Source organism: Crassostrea angulata, chromosome 3 (genome assembly GCF_025612915.1).
Source record: "Crassostrea angulata isolate pt1a10 chromosome 3, ASM2561291v2, whole genome shotgun sequence".
Classification (NCBI taxonomy): domain Eukaryota; kingdom Metazoa; phylum Mollusca; class Bivalvia; order Ostreida; family Ostreidae; genus Magallana; species Magallana angulata.
Window position 1 is genome coordinate 56,572,415 of NC_069113.1, and position 20,627 is coordinate 56,593,041.

Below are 20,627 nucleotides of genomic sequence, written 5' to 3' on the forward strand. Positions count from 1 at the left end.
CATACCTCAAACAGAACAAATATTTTAAAAAGTATGAAAATCAATATAGAATAAAATGCTAAGAATGATGTTCCTAACAAAATTCAACCATAATTTTTTTTTTGTTGCCCCGATAAGGAGATAAAGGGTCAAATGTCAAAGTCAAGGTCATATAACCTTCAAAAAATCGCACGGAAGACCTCCTCGTTGCTCGCAACGAGATCATGTCTAGTTAGGGTCTTCCGTTTTCAGCGGAAGACCCTTCTATTATTCTATTGTTTCTTTTTCACTTTTCTTATTATTCTTATTCTTTTTTTTTTCTTCTTACCGATTTTGTGCAGGCGATTTCTCGGAGATCGCTTGCTCGATTTCAGTCAAATTTTTAGGGATGATGCCTTGTCATCTGAAGTTTGTACCGATGGAACAGTTTTTTAAAATTCACTTCCAGTCGGAAGTTATCGTCATTAAACAATTTTTTTAAAGTCAAATTTGTCTGCCACGTTTCTCAAAAACGACTGAAGATATAGAGCTGAAATTTTAAGAGATGATAGATTTAATGTTTTTCTGGTGCACTATTGTCTAAAAAATGTCCGCCGTCACTTCCAGTCTTCTCCGGAAGGAATTATGAAAAATTGAATTTTTCGACTTTTTTATTTTTTAATATTTTTCTTTGAAATTTTTACACCTTATAGTCACCCTTGCCCTGATTCAGAATATGTAATTTGTTTTAAAATCGATCAAGGCATTCTCGAGGAATTAAGCGTCAAAGTCCTGAAGCGAGAGTCTGAGTAGCCCAGTCGATTTAGTCGTGGACATGGCCCAGGCGACCCGGGTTCAAGCCCCAAGTGCCGCAAATTTTTTTTTCTCTTTTTTTCGCTTAGATCTACGTTTTTATCTTTGAATTGATAAGTTTAATCTAATCTATTCAAAAATCGGACGGAAGACCCACTCGTTGCTCGCAACGAGATCGAATCTAGTTAAGGTCTTCCGTTTCCAACGGAAGACCTTCTTGTTATTGCTTTGTTTCTTTTTCCCTATTATTATTATTATTTTTCTGCCTTTTTTTGTGCACGCGATTTCTCAGAAACGGCTCGGCCGATTTCAATCAAATTTTGAGATGTGATAGATAGTGGTCTGAACTTGATTGGAAATTTTTGGTATTGATGACGTCACATCCGTTTTTGATATATTGAGATTTTTCTAATTTTTATATGGGTATTTTGTCTTCTGTTGTTCTCCTAACCTATAAGAGATATTAAGCTCAGATTTTTACGGTAGGTAAAGGAAAGATTGAAGTTTTGCATGATTGTTGTTTTGTATGTTTAGCACTACTGGCGCCAAAGCTCGCTATGGCTCGAAAATTGACATTAAAAAAGCGTCGTGAATTTTTGTGCTTTTCTCTCTTTATCTCTTTTCTGAAAAATATTTTGTTAAAACATGTAATGTAAAAAAAGTTTATATTTACAAGACCTTTCTGCTGATATCAAGAAAAAGGGGCTGGCCCCTCAAATTAGGGACCTAGAAGGCTCCAAAGTCTTTTACCCATAACTCTTTACTGATGGATATTTTGTAATAAATTATAGAAGCAAATATTTTTATCTTACAGTTATGAAGCCATGCAGTATAACGATTTTCTCATATGTTACGTAATTAGGGGTTTTTAGGGGTCAAAAGTCCAAAAATTTGATCACCTATATCTCAGAAAGGAAAAATATTTTGAAATGCAATACAGAAGAAAAGTTGTTCAAAATGATGTTCTTAACAATATGCAACCGTCAAAATTTCGTTAAACGGCCCCTAAAAGGAGATAAGGGACCGGCCCCTAAAACCTACTTGTTCATATATCTCCAAAGCGGTAACGAATTTCTAAACACTTGTTAAACAAAATGTGTTCAGAATTAAATGACCTTTTATTTAATATCAAGAAAAAGGGGCTGGCCCCTCAAATTAGGGGACCAAAGGGCTCTAAAGTCTTTAATCTGTAGCCCTTTACTGAGAGATATTTTGTGAAATGTTATAGAAGCAAATATGTTTATCGCACAGTTATGTATCCAAGCATTGTAATGATTTTGTTATGTGTTACGTAATTAAGGGTTTTTAGGGGCCAAAAGTCCAAAATTTCGATCACCCATATCTCAGAAAGGAAAAATATTTTGAAATGCAGTAAAAAAGAAAAGTTGTTCAAAATGATGTTCTTAACAATATGCAACCGTCAAAATTTCGTTAAACTGCCCCTATTATGAGATAAGGGATCGGCCCCTAAAATCTTCTTTCTCATATATCTCTAGAACGGTAACGAATTTCTTGTTGACAAAATGTGTCCAGAATTCAATGTCCTTTCATTTGAATTCAAGAAAAAGGGACTGACCCCTTAAACTAGGGGATCAAAGAGCTCTAAAATCTTTTATCTATAACCCTTTAATGAGATCCATTTTGTGAAAGGTTATTAAAGCTAGATTAGTTTAATTGAAAGAAATGCAAGTATTTAAAAAAGCAGGAGAACTTATAAAAAGCGATACAATGAAACATTAGTACTTCACTCCTTTTTCCATAACATGTTTTGTTGTCGAAAATCAAAGTCGATGAAGTCTTATTTCATTCTAAAAATCGATCGGAAGACCTCCTCGTTGCTCGCAACGAGATCGTGTCTAGTTGTTATTATTCTTTTTTTTCAAGCTGATTTTGTGCAGACGATTTCTTGGAGATGGCTCCATCGATTTCATCCAAATTTTCAACACTAACGCCTTTGTATCTGAAGTTTATAGGTTTTTTTCAATATTCGAAAATTCACTTCCGTTCGGAAGTTATCGTCGATAAACGATTTTTAAAAGCGAATTTTGTCTGCGACGTTTCTCAAAAATGAGTAAAGATATAGGGCTGACATTTTCAGAGACGATAGATCTACTGTTTTTCTGGTGCAACACACTCAAGAAAATTTCCGCCGTCACTTCCGGTCGTCATTGGAAGGAAATTTGAAAAATTGAATTTTTCGACTTTTTTATTTTTTAATATTTTTTTTTGAAACTTATACATCTTATAGTGACCCTTTTACTGATTCATAATATGTAATTTGTTTTTAAATCGACCAAGGCATTCTCGAGAAATTAAGCGTCAAAGTCCTGAAGCGAGAGTCCGAGTAACTCAGTCGTTATAGTCGTGGACATGGCCCAGGCGACCCGGGTTCAAGCCTCGAGTGCCGCAAAATTTTTTTCTCTTTTTTTCGCTTAGATCTACGATTTTATCTTTGAATTGATAGGTTTAATCTTATCTATTCAAAAATTGGACGGAAGACCCACTCGTTGCTCGCAACGAGATCGAATCTAGTTATTATTATTTTTTTTCTTCCTTTTTTTGTGCACGCGATTTCTCAGAAACGGCTCGGCCGATCTCAATCAAATTTTAGGATGTGATAGATAGTGGTCTGAACTTGATTGGAAATTTTTTGTATTGATGACGTCACATCCGTTGTTGAGATATTGAGATTTTTCTAATTTTTATATGGGTATTTTGTCTTCTGTTGTTCTCCTAAACTATAAGAGATATTAAGCTCAAATTTTTACGGTAGGTAAAGGAAAGATTGAAGTTTTGCATGATTGTTGTTTTAAATGTTAAGCACTACTGGCGCCAAAGCTCGCTATGGCTCGAAAATTGACATTAAAAAAGCGTCGTGAATTTTTGTGCTTTTCTCTCTTTATCTCTTTTCTGGAAAATATTTTGCTAAAACATGTAATGTAAAAAAAGTTTATATATTTACAAGACCTTTCTGCTGATATCAGAAAAAAGGGGCTGGCCCCTCAAATTAGGGACCTAGAGGGCTCTAAAGTCTTTTACCCATAACTCTTTACCGAGGGATATTTTGTAATAAATTATAGAAGCAAATATGTTTATCTTACAGATATGAAGCCAAGCAGTATAACGATTGTGTCATATGTTACGTAATTAGGGATTTTTAGGGGTCAGAAGTCCAAAAATTTGACCACCTATATCTCAAAACGGAAAAATATTTTGAAATGCAGTATAAAAGAAAAGACGCTCAAAATGATGTACTTAACACCATGCAACCTAAAAAATTTGGTTCAGCGGCCCCAATAAGGAGATAAGGGACCGGCCCCTAAAACATTCTTTCTCAGATATCTCAAGAAAAGTAACGAATTTCTGAACACTTGTTGAACAAAATGTCTTTATAATTAAATGACCTTTCATTTGATACCAAGAAAAAGGGGCTGGCCCCTAATATTAGGGACCTAGAGGGCTCTAAAGTCTTTTTACTATAGTTCTTTCCTGAGGGACATTTTGTAATAAATTATAGAAGCAAATATGTTTATATATATATAGATTATAGAGGGGTATTTCGTAATAGATTATAGAAGCAAATATATTTATCTAACAGTTGTGTAGCCTAACATTATAATGATTTTTCTCATGTGTTACGTAATCAGGGATTTTTAGGGGTCAGAAGTCCAAAACTTTGACCACCTATATCTCAAAACGGAAAAATATTTTGAAATGCAGTATAAAAGAAAAGATGCTCAAAATAATGTACCTAAAAACATGCAACCTTACAATTTTTGTTCAGCGGCCCCAATAAGGAGATAAGGTCCGGCCCCTAAAATATTTTTTCTGAGATATCTCAAGAACGGTGACGAATTTCTAAACACTTGTTGAACAAAACTCTTAAACCTGAAACAAAATAGTATCAGGCACTTAAAATGTTTATTCCTCTTTTCCTGTTTTAAATCAAGTATAGCTGTTAAATAGCAAAATCAAGATCGAACATAAATCTCAATTTCTAAAATCAGACGGAAGACCTCCTCGTTGTTCGCAACGAGATCGTGTCTAGTTAGGGTTTTCCGTTTTTCAACGGAAAACCCTTCTGTTATTCTACTGTTTCTTATTAGGGTTTTCCGTTTTTCAACGGAAAACCCTTCTGTTATTCTACTGTTTCTTATTAGGGTCTTCCGTCTTCAGCGGAAGACCCTTCTATTATTCTATTGTTTCTTTTTCACTTTTCTTATTAGGGTCTTCCGTCTTCAGCGGAAGACCCTTCTATTATTCTATTGTTTCTTTTTCACTTTTCTTATTAGGGTCTTCCGTCTTCAGCGGAAGACCCTTCTATTATTCTATTGTTTCTTTTTCACTTTTCTTATTGTTATTATTATTATTATTATTATTATTCTTTTTTTTTCTTACCGATTTTGTGCAGACGATTTCTCGGAGATGGCTGGGTCGATTTCGCTTAAATTTTTAATATAAACGTGTTTTTATCTAAACCTGATATATAATTTTTATTTTTTGAAAAAACACTTCCGGTCAGAAGTTATCGTCCGTTTACGATTTTAAAAAGTCGATTTTGTCTGTCGTGTTTCTCAAAAACGAATAAAGATAAAAGGCTGAAATTTTTAAAAATGATAGATCTACCGTTTTTCTAATGTACCTCGGTCAAGAGAATGTCCGCCGTTACTTCCGGTCGTCACCGGAAGGAAATTTGAAAAATTGAATTTTTCGACTTTTTTATTTTTCAATATTTTTCTTTGAAATTTTTACACCTTATAGTGACCCTTTTACTGATTAAGAATATGTAATTAGTTTTAAAATCGATCAAGGCATTCTCGAGAAATTAAGCGTCAAAGTTCTGAAGCGGAGTCCGAGTAGCTCAGTCGTTATAGTCGTGGACATGGCCCAGGCGACCCGGGTTCAAGCCTCGAGTGCCGCAAAATTTTTTTCTCTTTTTTTCGCTTAGATCTACGATTTTATCTTTGAATTGATAAGTTTAATCTTATCTTTTCAAAAATTGGACGGAAGACCCACTCGTTGCTCGCAACGAGATCGAATCTAGTTGTTATTAGGGTCTTCCGTCTTCAGCGGAAGACCCTTCTATTATTCTATTGTTTCTTTTTCACTTTTCTTCTTATTATTCTTTTTTTTTCTTACCGATTTTGTGCAGACGATTTCTCGGAGATGGCTGGGTCGATTTCGCTCATATTTTAAATATAAACGTGTTTTTATCTAAAGCTGATACATTTTTTTTCATTTTTGAAAAAACACTTCCGGTCAGAAGTTATCGTCCGTTTACGATTTTAAAAAGTCAATTTTGTCTGTCGGGTTTCTCAAAAACGAGCGAAGATATAGGGCTGAAATTTTCAGGGATGATAGATCTACCGTTTTTCTAATGTACCTCGGTCAAGAGAAGGTCCGCCGTCACTTCCGGTCGTCACCGGAAGACATTTTGAAAAATTGAATTTTTCGACTTTTTTATTTTTTTAATATTTCTTTTTGAAATTTTTACATCTTATAGTGACCTTTTCACTGATTCAGAATATGTAATTTGTTTTAAAATCGATCAAGGCATTCTCGAGAAATTAAGCGTCAAAGTTCTGAAGCGAGAGTCCGAGTAGCTCAGTCGTTATAGTCGTGGACATGGCCCAGGCGACCCGGGTTCAAGCCTCGAGTGCCGCAAAAATTTTTTCTCTTTTTTTCGCTTAAATCTATGATTTTCTCTTTGAATTGATAAGTTTAATCTTATCTATTCAAAAATTGGACGGAAGACCCACTCGTTGCTTGCAACGAGATCGAATCTAGTTATTATTAGGGTCTTCCGTCTTCAGCGGAAGACCCTTCTATTATTCTATTGTTTCTTTTTCACTTTTCTTATTATTCTTTTTTTTTCTTACCGATTTTGTGCAGACGATTTCTCGAAGATGGCTGAGTCGATTTCGCTCAAATTTTCAATATTAACGTGTTTTTATCTAAAGCTGATACATTTTTTTTAATTTTTGAAAAAACACTTCCGGTCAGAAGTTATCGTCCGTTTACGATTTTAAAAAGTCAATTTTGTCTGTCGGGTTTCTCAAAAACGAGTAAAGATAAAAGGCTGAAAATTTCAGAGATGACAGATCTACCGTTTTTCTAATGTACCTGGGTCAAGAGAACGTCCGCCGTTACTTCCGGTCGTCACCGGAAGGAAATTTGAAAAATTGAATTTTTCGACTTTTTTATTTTTTAATATTTTTTTTCGAAATTTTTACACCTTATAGTGACCCTTTTACTGATTCAGAATATGCAATTTGTTTTAAAATCGATCAAGGCATTCTCGAGAAATTGAGCGTCAAAGTTCTGAAGCGAGAGTCCGAGTAGCTCAGTCGATAGAGTCGTGGACATGGCGAAAGCGACCCGGGTTCAAGCCTGGAGTGCCGCAAATTTTTTTTTACTATTTTTCGCTTCGATGTACTTTTTTATCTTTGAATTGATAAGTTTGATCAAATCTATTCAAAAATCGCACGGAAGACCCACTCGTTGCTCGCAACGAGATCGAATCTAGTTATTATTCTTTTTTTTTCTTACCGATTTTGTGCAGACGATTTCTCGGAGATGGCTGGGTCGATTTTGCTCAAATTTTCAATATAAACGTGTTTTTATCTGAAGCTGATATATTTTTTTTCATTTTTGAAAAAACACTTCCGGTCAGAAGTTATCGTCCGTTTACGATTTTAAAAAGTCAATTTTGTCTGTCGAGTTTCTCAAAAACGAGTAAAGATAGAGGGCTGATAATTTCAGAGATGATAGATCTACCGTTTTTCTAATGTACCTGGGTCAAGAGAATGTCCGCCGTCACTTCCGGTCGTCACCAGAAGGAAATTTGAAAAATTGAATTTTTCGACTTTTTTATTTTTTAATATTTTTATTTGAAATTTTTACACCCTATAGTGACCCTTTTACTGATTAAGAATATGTAATTAGTTTTAAAATCGATCAAGGCATTCTCGAGAAATTAAGCGTCAAAGTTCTGAAGCGGAGTCCGAGTAGCTCAGTCGTTATAGTCGTGGACATGGCCCAGGCGACCCGGGTTCAAGCCTCGAGTGCCGCAAAATTTTTTTCTCTTTTTTTCGCTTAGATCTACGATTTTATCTTTGAATTGATAAGTTGAATCTTATCTATTCAAAAATTGGACGGAAGACCCACTCGTTGCTCGCAACGAGATCGAATCTAGTTCTTATTATTAGGGTCTTCCGTTTTCCAACGGAAGACCCTTTTGTTTTTCTTCGGTTTCTTTTTATTATTATTATACTTTTTCTTTTTTTTCTGACTCCTTTTTTGCTTCATAACTCAAAAAGTTTTCAACCGATTTCAATGAAACTTCCAGAGATTTGAGCAAGTTATCGTCCCTCAAAGATGTTAAAGTTTTAAAGACAACGTCACTTCCGTTTTGACGTTACGTCATTTTTAAAATTTTAAAAAAGTCATTTTGTCCGGGACTTTTCTCAAAAACGCTTTAAGATAGAGGCTTGAAATTTTCATTGCTTATGATTTGGTCGATTTACCTTTGTAATGAAGCTATATAATAAAAATCTGTCACTTCCGGTCGAAACTGGAAGCGAATCAAATTTTTTGAAAAATTGAATTTTTTGATCAAACAAAAAACGTATATGTATTTGGTAGAACTTTGTAAGCTGAATCTAATGCTGAAAACCATTTAAAATTCGGATGATGCATTACAGAGATATCGGGGTTTAAAAACTGATTTTCCCGGAAATTTTGATGCCGCGTTCTTGGTTTCAAAAATAGTACAAAATTCACACTGAAAGTAACTTCTACTGTAACAATTCGTACTGATCATAAAACTTTATAAAAAACATAAAATTATATGCATATTGTATAGTTTGCAAAGCTAAATACAAAACTTCAATTCGTTTTAAAATCGGATACTGCATTGCAGAGATATCGGGGTTTAAATATTGATTTTTCCGGAAATGTTGATTCCTCGTTATTGGTTTAAAAAATAGTGCAAACTTCCCACTGAAAGTAACTCCCGCTGAAAAGATTTCGTACAGGTCATAAAACTGAACTCGTTTTTTATATAGTTAATCAGAGTGTTTATCGAAACAATTTCCTTACTTCGATCGATAATTATGTTGTTAGTTTTTATTAGTCTTATCAGTTTTAATCGAAATAATTATCGTACGATTCCCCATGTCAAGTCGCCATGTCATGTTTTGACCGCGAACAACAGCTGATAGAGGTGTGTAAGAAGAATGGCCTGCAAGACCGCGATAAGTGGAAATTTCAGCTCAACTAACGTATGACAGATTATAAAGGTATCTTTCAATACAGGATATGTCGTATTGACTTTTTCTTTTCAAAGTGTTTGTGGACTTTTCAATCTAATCCGACATTCCTCTGACTCTAACCTCCGCTTTTGACGGGGTCCGCTTTTGACGTGCGTAACAATATAAAAGCGGGCATTTAAGTCTGAGAAATCTCGGGATATTTTCTGTCCAATGTATTTTCACATGTATGTTTTGCACACTACTCTTTTGAATTTCTATTTATTATTATGTATATGTATGTCTTATTTTGTATTGAACAACACATCACACACTGTAAAACAGTGCAATTAAAAGGGGTGGGGGTCCAAAGGCACACAAGAGTAGAATGTTGTAATTAGAGTGCATGTTTGCATGATGATAACTTTACCCTAAATATTTGAATATAGCAGATCTTTACCATATCACCTCCACTTAATTAATGAATTAAAGAACTCAGACAGGCTTGTGCTTAATTAAATAAATATATTTGACATGGTAAATATTCAGTCTATTTAAAATTAGAACTTTTGTCTGGCTCGCCGTTATATATGATTATCGCCTGTGAAAGAGCATGTAAAACAGAGTGCAAGATGAAAAGAACTTTAAGATCAGATTTTAGGTTAATGTTCCCTGATATCTATAAAACATTCTTCTCAAGATTTGATTATTTCACAGAACATTGTAAATTCTTTGAGATTAGTTTATCTTTTATATATATTGAATTTTATTGATTCATTTTAGGTAAACTTTACATGCAGAACACATCTACATTGTAAACGATTTTTACAGTAAGACAAATGTATGTAATAATTTTTACTACATGTGCCTCAGATCTCTCTCTCTCTCTCTCTCTCTCTCTCTCTCTCTCTCTCTCTCTCTCTCTCTCTCTCATGCTTTTAATCTTGGAAAAGCATCACAGAGCAACATCATTTTGTGCATATCTCTATCTAGGAAAAGAAATCAACAATGCTTTAAATTTCAAAATGAGCATGTATTATCGTGCAATCCCTCATTTTTTCATTGTGCAACTAAAATCCAAAGCATTGTAAAATTGTTTATGGAATTTTATACATACTAAACATAATATTGTTTTTAAAACCTGTCATTAATAAGAAAAGAGAAAAAAATCCTCGCTAAATTTATTTGCAAAAAAAAACCCCAGTAGAATTCATTTTAAAAAAATGGTATAGCAGAAAATTATACTTTGAGGCTGTGTGGATGAAATACTGTAAGTCGTTTTAATTCCACCGTGTTAAAATTTCATGATTTTTACTAAAGTTTCAATTGTGATGGTTTTAATTTCACGCTGCTTAAAAATTCAATTGATCAGAATAGAAGCATTTGAATTTCATAATATTTGCTTAAAGTAAATCCACCCTCCTGTGACGTCATACATTTTACATAAACCATAAATTCATTAAAATTCTTGCAAGTAGATTTGTAATTTCTATGTTATGATAGGTGCACATCAAAAACTCAAATCATTGTTTACTTGGAGATATTTAATAAGCGTTTTTCATCCTTGTATTCCACATAATTCAATAATGACAAAGGGAAATAACTATTTTCTACTTTTCTCTGAGTGATATATCTAAATGCTATAATTTTTCTAATGTAAACATTTTTTTCTTTTTTTAAAATTAATTTTAGTTTTCTGGCAAAGTAAGCAATAAAATTTAAATATACAAACAAGTATCCATCCACTTATATTTAATTTTTAAACAAAAAAAGTGTGATTTTCAGATGATAATTTCAGCCTTTGGTTTTTATTACCTTACATCTTAAATAGTATGGATACATATATATTTTATTGATTTTTTGATGAAATTCAAGTCCACTAAGTTAAAAAAAAGTTATGTTTTTAACTTTGAACCCATGATTTTATAGGTACGGAGTTACCTTAAAGTGTTCAAAATATTGCTTCTTAATAGGAAAATCAAAAAATAGGGGGAGGGTATACATGTAAGGGTATTTCTAAGTGATGTGATGCTTTTGTCATGATAATATCATGTATATGTATGTAGTTTTGAATAAGGTTTCTTATTTAGGAAGGTTGAACAACAGTTGACCTCTATAAGATTAGGTAAAGATGCTTTATTTATGGAGAGACCTATAAATCTGTGTTAAATAGAAGAAATGGAAATGCTGGGTTCACTTAAATGGCCATATTTTTCTTAATCCTTTGGAATTGGCAAAATGAGGTATACTTTTTCTCAGAATAGCATAAGCTTTGTAAGTTTAAGACAAGATGACTTTTCAGAGAATGTTTGTGTAAGTTTCAAGACTACATGGTATTTTCAGATTTCTCATTTAACTGTAATTTTGAGTGGATTTTGTACCAAAAGTAGTCTATTTTGGGAAAATGGATGATTTTGTTGGTTATATATGTCATTACATGATTTATTAGCTATCATATACAAGGGAAGTAAATCCCTTTTAAATGTGTAGAATGACCACCACTAGAGTAAATTGGCTTCGAAAGTAGGTATTTCCTATCCTGATGACAATTAATAGGCTTAAGTTAATTACCGAGATAAGAATTAATACTGCACAGTAAAAGAGTTTTGATCAATTGAATTATTTGAATCATAAATTTGCAGCAATTTTGCTGTCTGATTTCATGAAATAACATTAAGCAACCTGACTTATATAACTCAATTTTTTTAAAACAGCATATTTTTCTTTCAAATAAAATTCACATGTAGACAAATGCAGTTATCAAAGTATACAATATGTCAAAAAACTCAAGTTAATGCTCCTTCCTATCCAAAAGTGATATTTTAGATATATTTACAGAATTCAAAAAGCTACCCCCTCTTTCCAATTGTCTCCATTACCATTACATGTTGGATATGTAAATGTACATTTGACCTTGAAATAACATCTGCTATAATAATTACTCTCGAAATGATCAAGAAACAACAAATTTTTACCCTTTTATTGTATATATGCATCAAAAATGTAGGAAAACATGTAAAATTTGAACATTTATCATGGAATTCTCATCCGTCCCCAGGTACCCGGTTGTGTTTGAATTTCATTTTAATTAAGAGCAGACATCACACTTGTAGGTCTTACTATTTTAGCAAAGTTAAAAGGAGACTAGAAACCAGAATAAATAAGATATTCACTAAATATGATTATGAGCTTACTGTTTCATGAAAACAAGAAATCACATGTATGGCGGCATGTCTTTTTGTGAAAAAAATGTTACATTTCATCCATTTATCAAGAAAAGATCAATTTTCAATATCAGTGATGATTGTTTTCAAATATGTGTGAGAAATGACTCAAGGGAATTGCCACAAGTTTCATGATATTAGGTTAAAGTGTTCAAACTAATGCTTCTTAGGAAAATCAAAAAACAGGGGGAGGGTATACATGTAAGGGTATTTCTAAGTGATGTGATGCTTTTGTCATGATAATATCATGTATATGTATGTAGTTTTGAATAAGGTTTCTTATTTAGGGAGGTTGAACAACAGTTGACCTCTATAAGATTAGGTAAAGATGCTTTATTTATGGAGAGCCCTATGAATATGTGTTAAATAGAAGAAAGTGGAAATGCTGGGTTCACTTAAATGGCCATATTTTTCTTAATCCTTAATGGAATTGGCAAAATGAGGTATACTTTTTCTCAGAATAGCATAAGCTTTGTAAGTTTAAGACAAGATGACTTTTCAGAGAATGTTAGTGTAAGTTAAAGGTAGCAAGGGACAGTTTCGGATAAAGTACCCGTCAATATTATTGTAAAATTGAGAGTTGCTGTACTTGAAGGCTTATGAGTGTTGCTAAAATTCATGAAATGATTTTTAATGATTATCATTAGTGAGAGGGATGTCTCTTGTTGAAATTGATATTCAATATGTAGGCCCCATATGTTAGGTACATGAGATTCAGAAGTAAAATGCGAAATACTAGTTACAGGGTTCCGAAGACACACGTCCCCAGGCTACAATGAAATGTATCAAAAAAACTGTCCTGTGCCATCTAATGTCACGTATCGGGATATGTCATACTAATTACACTGCATGGTCAGTGTATTTTTTTTTTCAGAAATACTATGCATATGTTAATGTAAACACAGCTATTATTAGTACCGGTACATGTATTAACACAGCTTATTTATTGTTTTAATTTCAGCTATTGGTGGCCACATGGTTTTAACCTGTTGATTCTTTTCAGCTCTTGAGGTTAACCTGTCACCTCTACCTACATGCATATTCCTTAATGTGTTCTACAGACTATTTACCAGTAATTCAAATTAAATCGGATAATTCATGAACAGTTACTGTAATGGAACTTTAAGAAAGCATCATGCCTTGTTGTGGTTTGTGCTTGATAAGAAATTATAACAAACAAAATTATGGCTGTTTAAAGTAATTTACAATTGTTAGCTGTGAAAAATTGTTTGTCAATAAAAGTATGCAATTATGTTTCCTTTATTTTGTTTTTAGCTCACCTGAGCCAAAGGCTCAAGTGAGCTTTTCTGATCACAATTTGTCGTTGTCGTTGTTGTAAACTTTTCATATTTTCATCTTCTTCTCAAGAACCACTGGGCAGATTTCAACCAAATTTGGCACTAAGCACCACCACTAGGTGAAGGGGATTCAAGTTTGTTTAAATGAACGGCCACACCCTCTTTAAAGGGGAGGTAATTGAGAATTATTGAAAATTTGTTGGTATTTTTCAAAAATCTTCTCCTCAAAAAATATTCGGCCTGAAAAGCTTAAACTTGTGTGGAGGCATCATCAGGTAGTGTAGATTCAAGTTTGTTCAAATCATGGTCCCCGGGGGTAGGGAGGGGCCACAAGAGGGGGATCAAGTTTTACATGGGAATATATAGAGAAAATCTTTGAAAATCTTCTTCTTAAAAACTATTAGGCCAGAAAAGCTCAAATTAAAGTGGAAGCATCCTCAGGTAGTGTAGATTCAAGTTTGTTCAAATCATAGTCCCAGGTGGTATGGTGGGGTCACAATGGGGGAATGGATTTTTACATAGGAATATATAGAGAAAATCTTTAAAAATCGTTTTCTCAGAAACTAATCAGCCAGGAAAGCTGAAACTTACATGTATGTGGAAGCATCCTCAGGTAGTGTAGATACAAAGTTGTGAAAATCATGACCCCGGGGATAGGTTTGGGCCACAATGGGTGGGTGGGGGGGGGGGGGTCAAAGTTTAACATAGGAATATATAGAGTAAATATTTAAAAATCTTCTTCTCAGAAACTAATCAGCCAGATGATTCTTTATAATTGTTAAGACTTTGGTCCCCAGCACAGTTCTTTGGCCTCACAAGAAGGTTCAGAGTTTGATGTAGGTTTATATCCCATATATAAACTATTGTTAAGGATCTTTTTGAGAACTGCAATACTCAACATGCGATATGACTATAAAATGAATATAAAGTCATCCTTTTAGAAAAGAAACTAATGATTATAAACATAAGAATATTTAGGGGGGAAAATGGATTTTATTTATACAGGATCTACATGTATTATTGTACATTGTCCAGGTAGTTTGCATTGTGACCCCATTAAGCTGATTTTATCATACCTATTGTTCCTCAGGTGAGCGATGTGGCCCATTTGCCTCTTGTTTTAGTTTTTCATTGTTTTTCAATATTAAAAATTAAACATATGTAACCTACGGTAATTTTCATGATGAGTACAAAACTAAAATCCGTTTTTAAATCGGACGATGCATAACAGATATCGGGGTTTAAAAACTGATTTTTCAGAAGTTTTAATTCTGCGTTTTTGGTTTCAAAATAGCGTAAAGTTCAAACTCGTACCAAAAATAATTCGAATTTTGTAAAGTACTTTGACACCTTCGGAATTACTTTTTTGTTAAGTCGTTCTTAGAATCGTTAAGGTTTTTGTTAATTCGTACCTAGTATCATTCGTATTTATTTTTATCTTTTACTTTAAGTTGCTCTTGTTATTGATTTAAACACTCTGCTTCTTGCAGGAACATCAAGCTTTACTCTTGACATTAACGGAAGACCCACTCGTTGCTTTGCAACGAGCTTTGCTCTAGTTATTAGGGTCTTCCGTCTTCAGCGGAAGACCCTTCTATTATTCTATTGTTTCTTTTTCACTTTTCTTATTCTTATTATTAGGGTTTTCCGTTTTTCAACGGAAAACCCTTCTGTTATTCTACTGTTTCTTATTATTATTTTTTTTTTTTCCCCGCAAATTTTGTGCACGAGATTTCTCGAACATTTTTTGTCTGATTCCTATGAAACTTTCAGGGTATGTAGATGATATTAATATCTCTAGACGTTTTTTTCAAATTTTTAAAATTCACTTCCGGTTATGAGTTATTGCCCTTTAATTGAAAATTGGGGGGTCTTTTGTCCAGAGTTGATCTCGGGAACTACAGATGATAGATGCATAAAATTTGGCGAAATTGTCGGTAACATTTTATAATTTTGCTGGCATGAAAATTTTGGTAATTTCTTTGTTAGTTTTTGAGCTATTTGTCGCCAAAGTTTAAGATTTTTTCGGGGCTGAAATTTTGTTGCTTTTTGTATTATAAACTTTAAACTAAAAATATTTTGTTAATACATATAGAACAAAAGTTGTTTAGAATAACGAGAGCTTTCATTTAAAATTAAGAAAAAAGGGCTGGCCCCTATAATTAGGGGTCAGCAGCTCATACACGTATTTTTCTGATAGCAAAAATCGTTATCATTTTATGAAAAAAAATTAATTTAGTTATTGTTAATATATTAAATAATGTCATTTGGTATCAAATTAAACAAGTTCTGTCCTATATTTTTTTTCAAATTTCATAAAACAAATATGTAAGAATCGTACATGAACGAGTTAATATGTCTACATAGACACACAAGCGAACAAATGCCACATTAAGGCCCAGGCATTTACTGCATTACGTTGTGTTGCGTCTTAGATAAATTGTTGTGGTTCAATTTCATTTTTTTCATCTATATCATTTATGAATTCAATGAACACACATTATTTAAACGTTCTATGTGCAACTATTTGTCGGGGCGCCCCTGTTTGTGACCCCCGCGCGCGCGCGCCGAATGTAAACAGTAACGAACGGCATTGTAGAAAAGAGAGAGCCGTAATGCAGAAGAGAAGTTGTGTATTCTTTCGGTGTACACATGCATTTTCAATTTACTGTGAAACATATGAACATGTACAGGGAACAATACTACATATTTGTTTAAGGAGGATATTTTTCTCGTGTGAATCGTTTACGAGGAAATTCTGACAGCCACACTTCTGTCGACGATCAGCCGTTGATAAGCAACGAGTGATAAAGGAGAAAAGATGGACATTAAAGTGTGTGATTTATGTGGATGTTACTGAAGAAGGTGAGGCTTTTACTCCTTTTAAAGGTTCTTGTTAACTGGTTAAAATTTAGTATATAGTATAGATGTACATGTAAGTACGTGCACACTGTTAAATGTTTTTGTTATGGTGTGGGTGTTTGTTTACTTACGTGTAATTTTTACATGTTTCATGAATGTTTAGACTCGCTCGAGGTTTATGGGGGACTGGAAAGGGTAACTGAATTTATTTATTTAAAAAAATAACAGATTGTGAATTTTCAACTCAAAATTCAAAGCAGGGTCTAATTAGAAACATATCATATATTCTTGTACAGAAGACTCCAAATGTAGTCATGAATACCCTGTAGACATAACTTCAAGTAAATAAAATTGTATACTTCAGACTTCAGAGTTAAAACATGACTTTAATATCTTTAAGATGCCGATCATTGTATCATTAGAGAGGTTTAGCAGACCAACGGGTACCCGGTACATGTACTTGTACATGTAGTTTACAAGTTAGAACTATGCCTACCATTCTACCAGTTCACATAATTTTTCTTGTTTAGCAGTTATGATGTGTACTTAAATTGTCCTTGTTAATGTTTTAAATGTAATTTTTTATTCTCTTTTTTTAATCTGACTACTGGCAGTACTGGCGTGCGAGCAGTTCTCGCCGAGGACCATTTCTAGCTGGTGCACTGTTACATCATATTTTCGTATATAATTTCATGTGCTGATAAAATGACGTAACAATGCACTGGTGAGAAATGGTACTCAGTGAGAACTGATCGCACGCCAATATTGATTAATTACAGACAAAAACTGAAGGTTGCGAGTGTTAATTTTTATTGAACAACATTGTTTAAAATAATTCTTTATATATGTGACGATCAGACCGGTTTGAATACCAGTGCCAGATAGCTCAGTTGGTAGAGCACCTGACTAGAGATTCAGGGGGCCCAGGTTCAAATCCCGGTTTGGTCCTTCATTATTTCTCCCATCCTGTTACAATATTGGTGTTGTGACCAACCCCTGGAACTAACAGGTTAACTCCTGCAAGGGGTGATCTTCAAGGGTGAAGATCATTTAAGGGGGGAGGAATGTGACGGTCAGACTGGTTTGAATACCGGTGCCAGATACATGTAGCTCAGTTGGTAGAGCACTTGACTAGAGATTCAGAGGGCCAGGTTCGAATCCCACTTTGTTCCGTCGTTATTTCTCCCATCTTTTACATATACATGTATATCAGATATATGACAGATGATTAAGGTCATCACATGTTTTGCAAGATGCAATAAGTGTTAAAAACCTTTACTTTACAACACAATACATTTAAGTGAATATTTATGTTTCTTGTTATTATTTGGTGTGGTTTTCTTGACAGTGTCGCATAAACAATTTACCCACTCCTAAAACACAAACTTTCTTTTTGTGGATTCAGCTTACCGCTGATTGGCTGCTGTTGCAGCAGACAAACAAGATATGCACGCACAAAACACAATGAACTTATCAGAGAATGAGTTGAGTTTATTTAAACTGTTGGAATTTGGGTATTTTTTTTTAAAATGTATACTTGTGACAAAACATATATGTGGTACATACAGCTGTAGCTTTATGAAGAAAATTTTGGTTAGACCATATATACCTATCATGCAAGTAAATGATATTTACAAAAAACTTGCAATTTATGGCGCACGAAATATACGCTAGTTTTATAAAGATTGACATACATGTAATGTACCACATTCTTTGAAAAATATCTATTAAAAATTCTTCATTAAGTTTACTCATACATGTTTTATGCTTATTACACGTAGTATTGTTTTTAAAACATGTAATTTATAAGAAAATAAACAAAAACCCTCGCTAAATTTATTTGCAAACAAAAAATACACAGTAGAATTGATAAAAAATGGTATACCAGAAGCTAATACCAGTACATGTACTTTGACGCTGTTCGGTGGGTAATATTCGTTTGTAATTTACGAATTGAAATATTGACTGTTGCACTACAAGTATGGTAATAAACTCTCTCTCTCTCAAACTCTCTCTCTTTCTCAATTTGATAAGTGTTTATACCTATGAAAATTTTTTAATATTATATTATGACTTGATATGCAAATTTTTGATCTTGTACTGCCTAAATGTTATGTCATGTATTGGGATATGTCATACTTATTACACTGCATGGTCAGTGTATTTTTTACAGAAAGACTATGCATATGTTAATGTAAACACAGCTATTACTAGTACATGTATGTAAACACAGCTAATTATTTTTTTTATTTATTTCAGCTCAAAACAGACTCTTGTTACCACATGGCTTTTACCGGTACCTGTTGATTCTTGTGGGTCAGCTCCTGAGATTAACCTGTCACCTCTATCCACATGCATATTCCTTGTGTTCTACAGACTATTTACTGGTAATTCAAATTAAATCCGATAATGCATGAACAATAATGGAACTTGAAGAAAGCATCATGCCATGTTGTGGTTTGTGTTTGATAAGAAATTATGAAAACAAAATTAAGGCTGTTTAAAGAAATTCATAATTGCTGTGAAAATTTGTTTTTCAATAAAAGTATACAATTATGTTTCCTTTATTTTTTATTTCATAAAGATATTTAGATGTGTTTACATAATTGAACCCCCCCCCTCTATTTAATTGTCTGCATTAAGATTACATGTAGGATATGTAAATGTACATTTGACTTTGAAATAACATCTGCTATGATAATTACTTTTGAAATGAACAAGAAACAACCTATTTCTACCTTTCTAAGGTATATATGCATAAAAAGTAGAAAAACATGTCAAATTTGAACATTTTTCATTGAAATCAACTCTGTCTCCAGCTACCTGGGTGTGTTTGAATTTAATTCTAATTTAAGGCAGATGTCTAACTTGTAGGTTGTAACTTACTGTTTTAGCATGGTTAGAAGAAGACTAGAAATCAGAATAGATTAGATATTCACTAAATATGATTGTTAGCTTACTTTTTTCATGAAAACAAGAAATCACACGCAGGACAGCTGTCTATTTGTTAATTAAAATGGTACAAATCATACAATAAACAAATAAAGATCACATTTTAGAATCATTGATGATTGTTTTCAAATATGTGTGAGAAATGACTCAAGGAAATTGCCACATGTTTCATAAAATTAGGTAAAACATTTCAAACCATGACTTTTTATGAAAATCAAAAGATTGGGGGGTGGGCGGTATACATGTAAGGGTATTTCTAAGTGATGTGAAGCTTTTATCATGATTATATCATGTAGGCATATGTTGTATTGAATAGGGTTTCTTTTTAAAGGTGGTTGAACAAAAGTTGACCTCTAAAAGGTCAGATAAAGATGTTTTACTATGGAGAACCCTGTAAATCTGTGTTTACTAAAGGAAATTGGAAATGGTGGGTTCACTTAAATGGCCATATTTTTATTATACCTCAATGGAATTGGCAATATGTGGTATTCTTTTTCTCAGAATTGCATTAGCTTTCTTATTCTAAGACAAACCGTCTTTTCATAAAAATGTTAGTGTACTAAGTTAAAGATACAAGGAACAGTTTCGGATAAAGTACCGTCAATATTTTTGTAAAATTGAGAGTGACTGTACTTGAAGGTTTATCATTGTTGCGTAGATTCATGAAATGAATTTTAATGATTACCAATAGTTAGAGGGATGTCTCGTTGGAATTGGTAAGCAATATTAAGGCCCCTAATTTTAAGTACATGAGAAGCAGAAATAAATTGTGAAACTTGCGGCTATGACAGATATGTTGACTTTACAGTGAAATTGAAGGTTACAAACGGGAGGTTATATAACATGAAATGTAGGTGGATAGGATATTATATGCCTATTTAGTATTTACTGGGTATGAGGACAATAGCAAGTTTATTGTCCCCCAAGACAGCAAATATTTAATGAGGCAAAGCCAAGGGAAATAGTAGCTGTTGAATGGGACAATAAACTTGCTATTGTCCGAATAGTCAGTTAATTGGTATTTCATTATACAGAAGAAAACTTTATTTGTCAGCGATGCAGAATTTATTGATGATAAACAAATTAGAGTTAAATCAAACTTTGTATTTAATGCGCGATCTTATTAGGTCAGAGGTGTTCCGAGTTTAAGGTGATATGGGACACTTCCATGTTGTGACGTATTGTTTATCGAAATAAACAATAAAATAAAGTGTAATTATATAAGTACATGTAGTTTCTTCTCAAAAATGGTCACCTAACTCCTTAGCACA

At 33.2% G+C, this 20,627-nt stretch overlaps 1 long non-coding RNA gene across 1 annotated transcript; it reads left to right on the forward strand.

The window, feature by feature from the left end:
- Nucleotides 1-15,924: 15,924 nt before the first annotated feature.
- On the forward strand, nucleotides 15,925-18,962 carry LOC128176725 (uncharacterized). The gene is made up of 2 exons (XR_008242803.1): nucleotides 15,925-16,407; nucleotides 18,664-18,962. It is a non-coding gene; the product is annotated as an uncharacterized LOC128176725 (long non-coding RNA).
- Nucleotides 18,963-20,627: the final 1,665 nt, after the last annotated feature.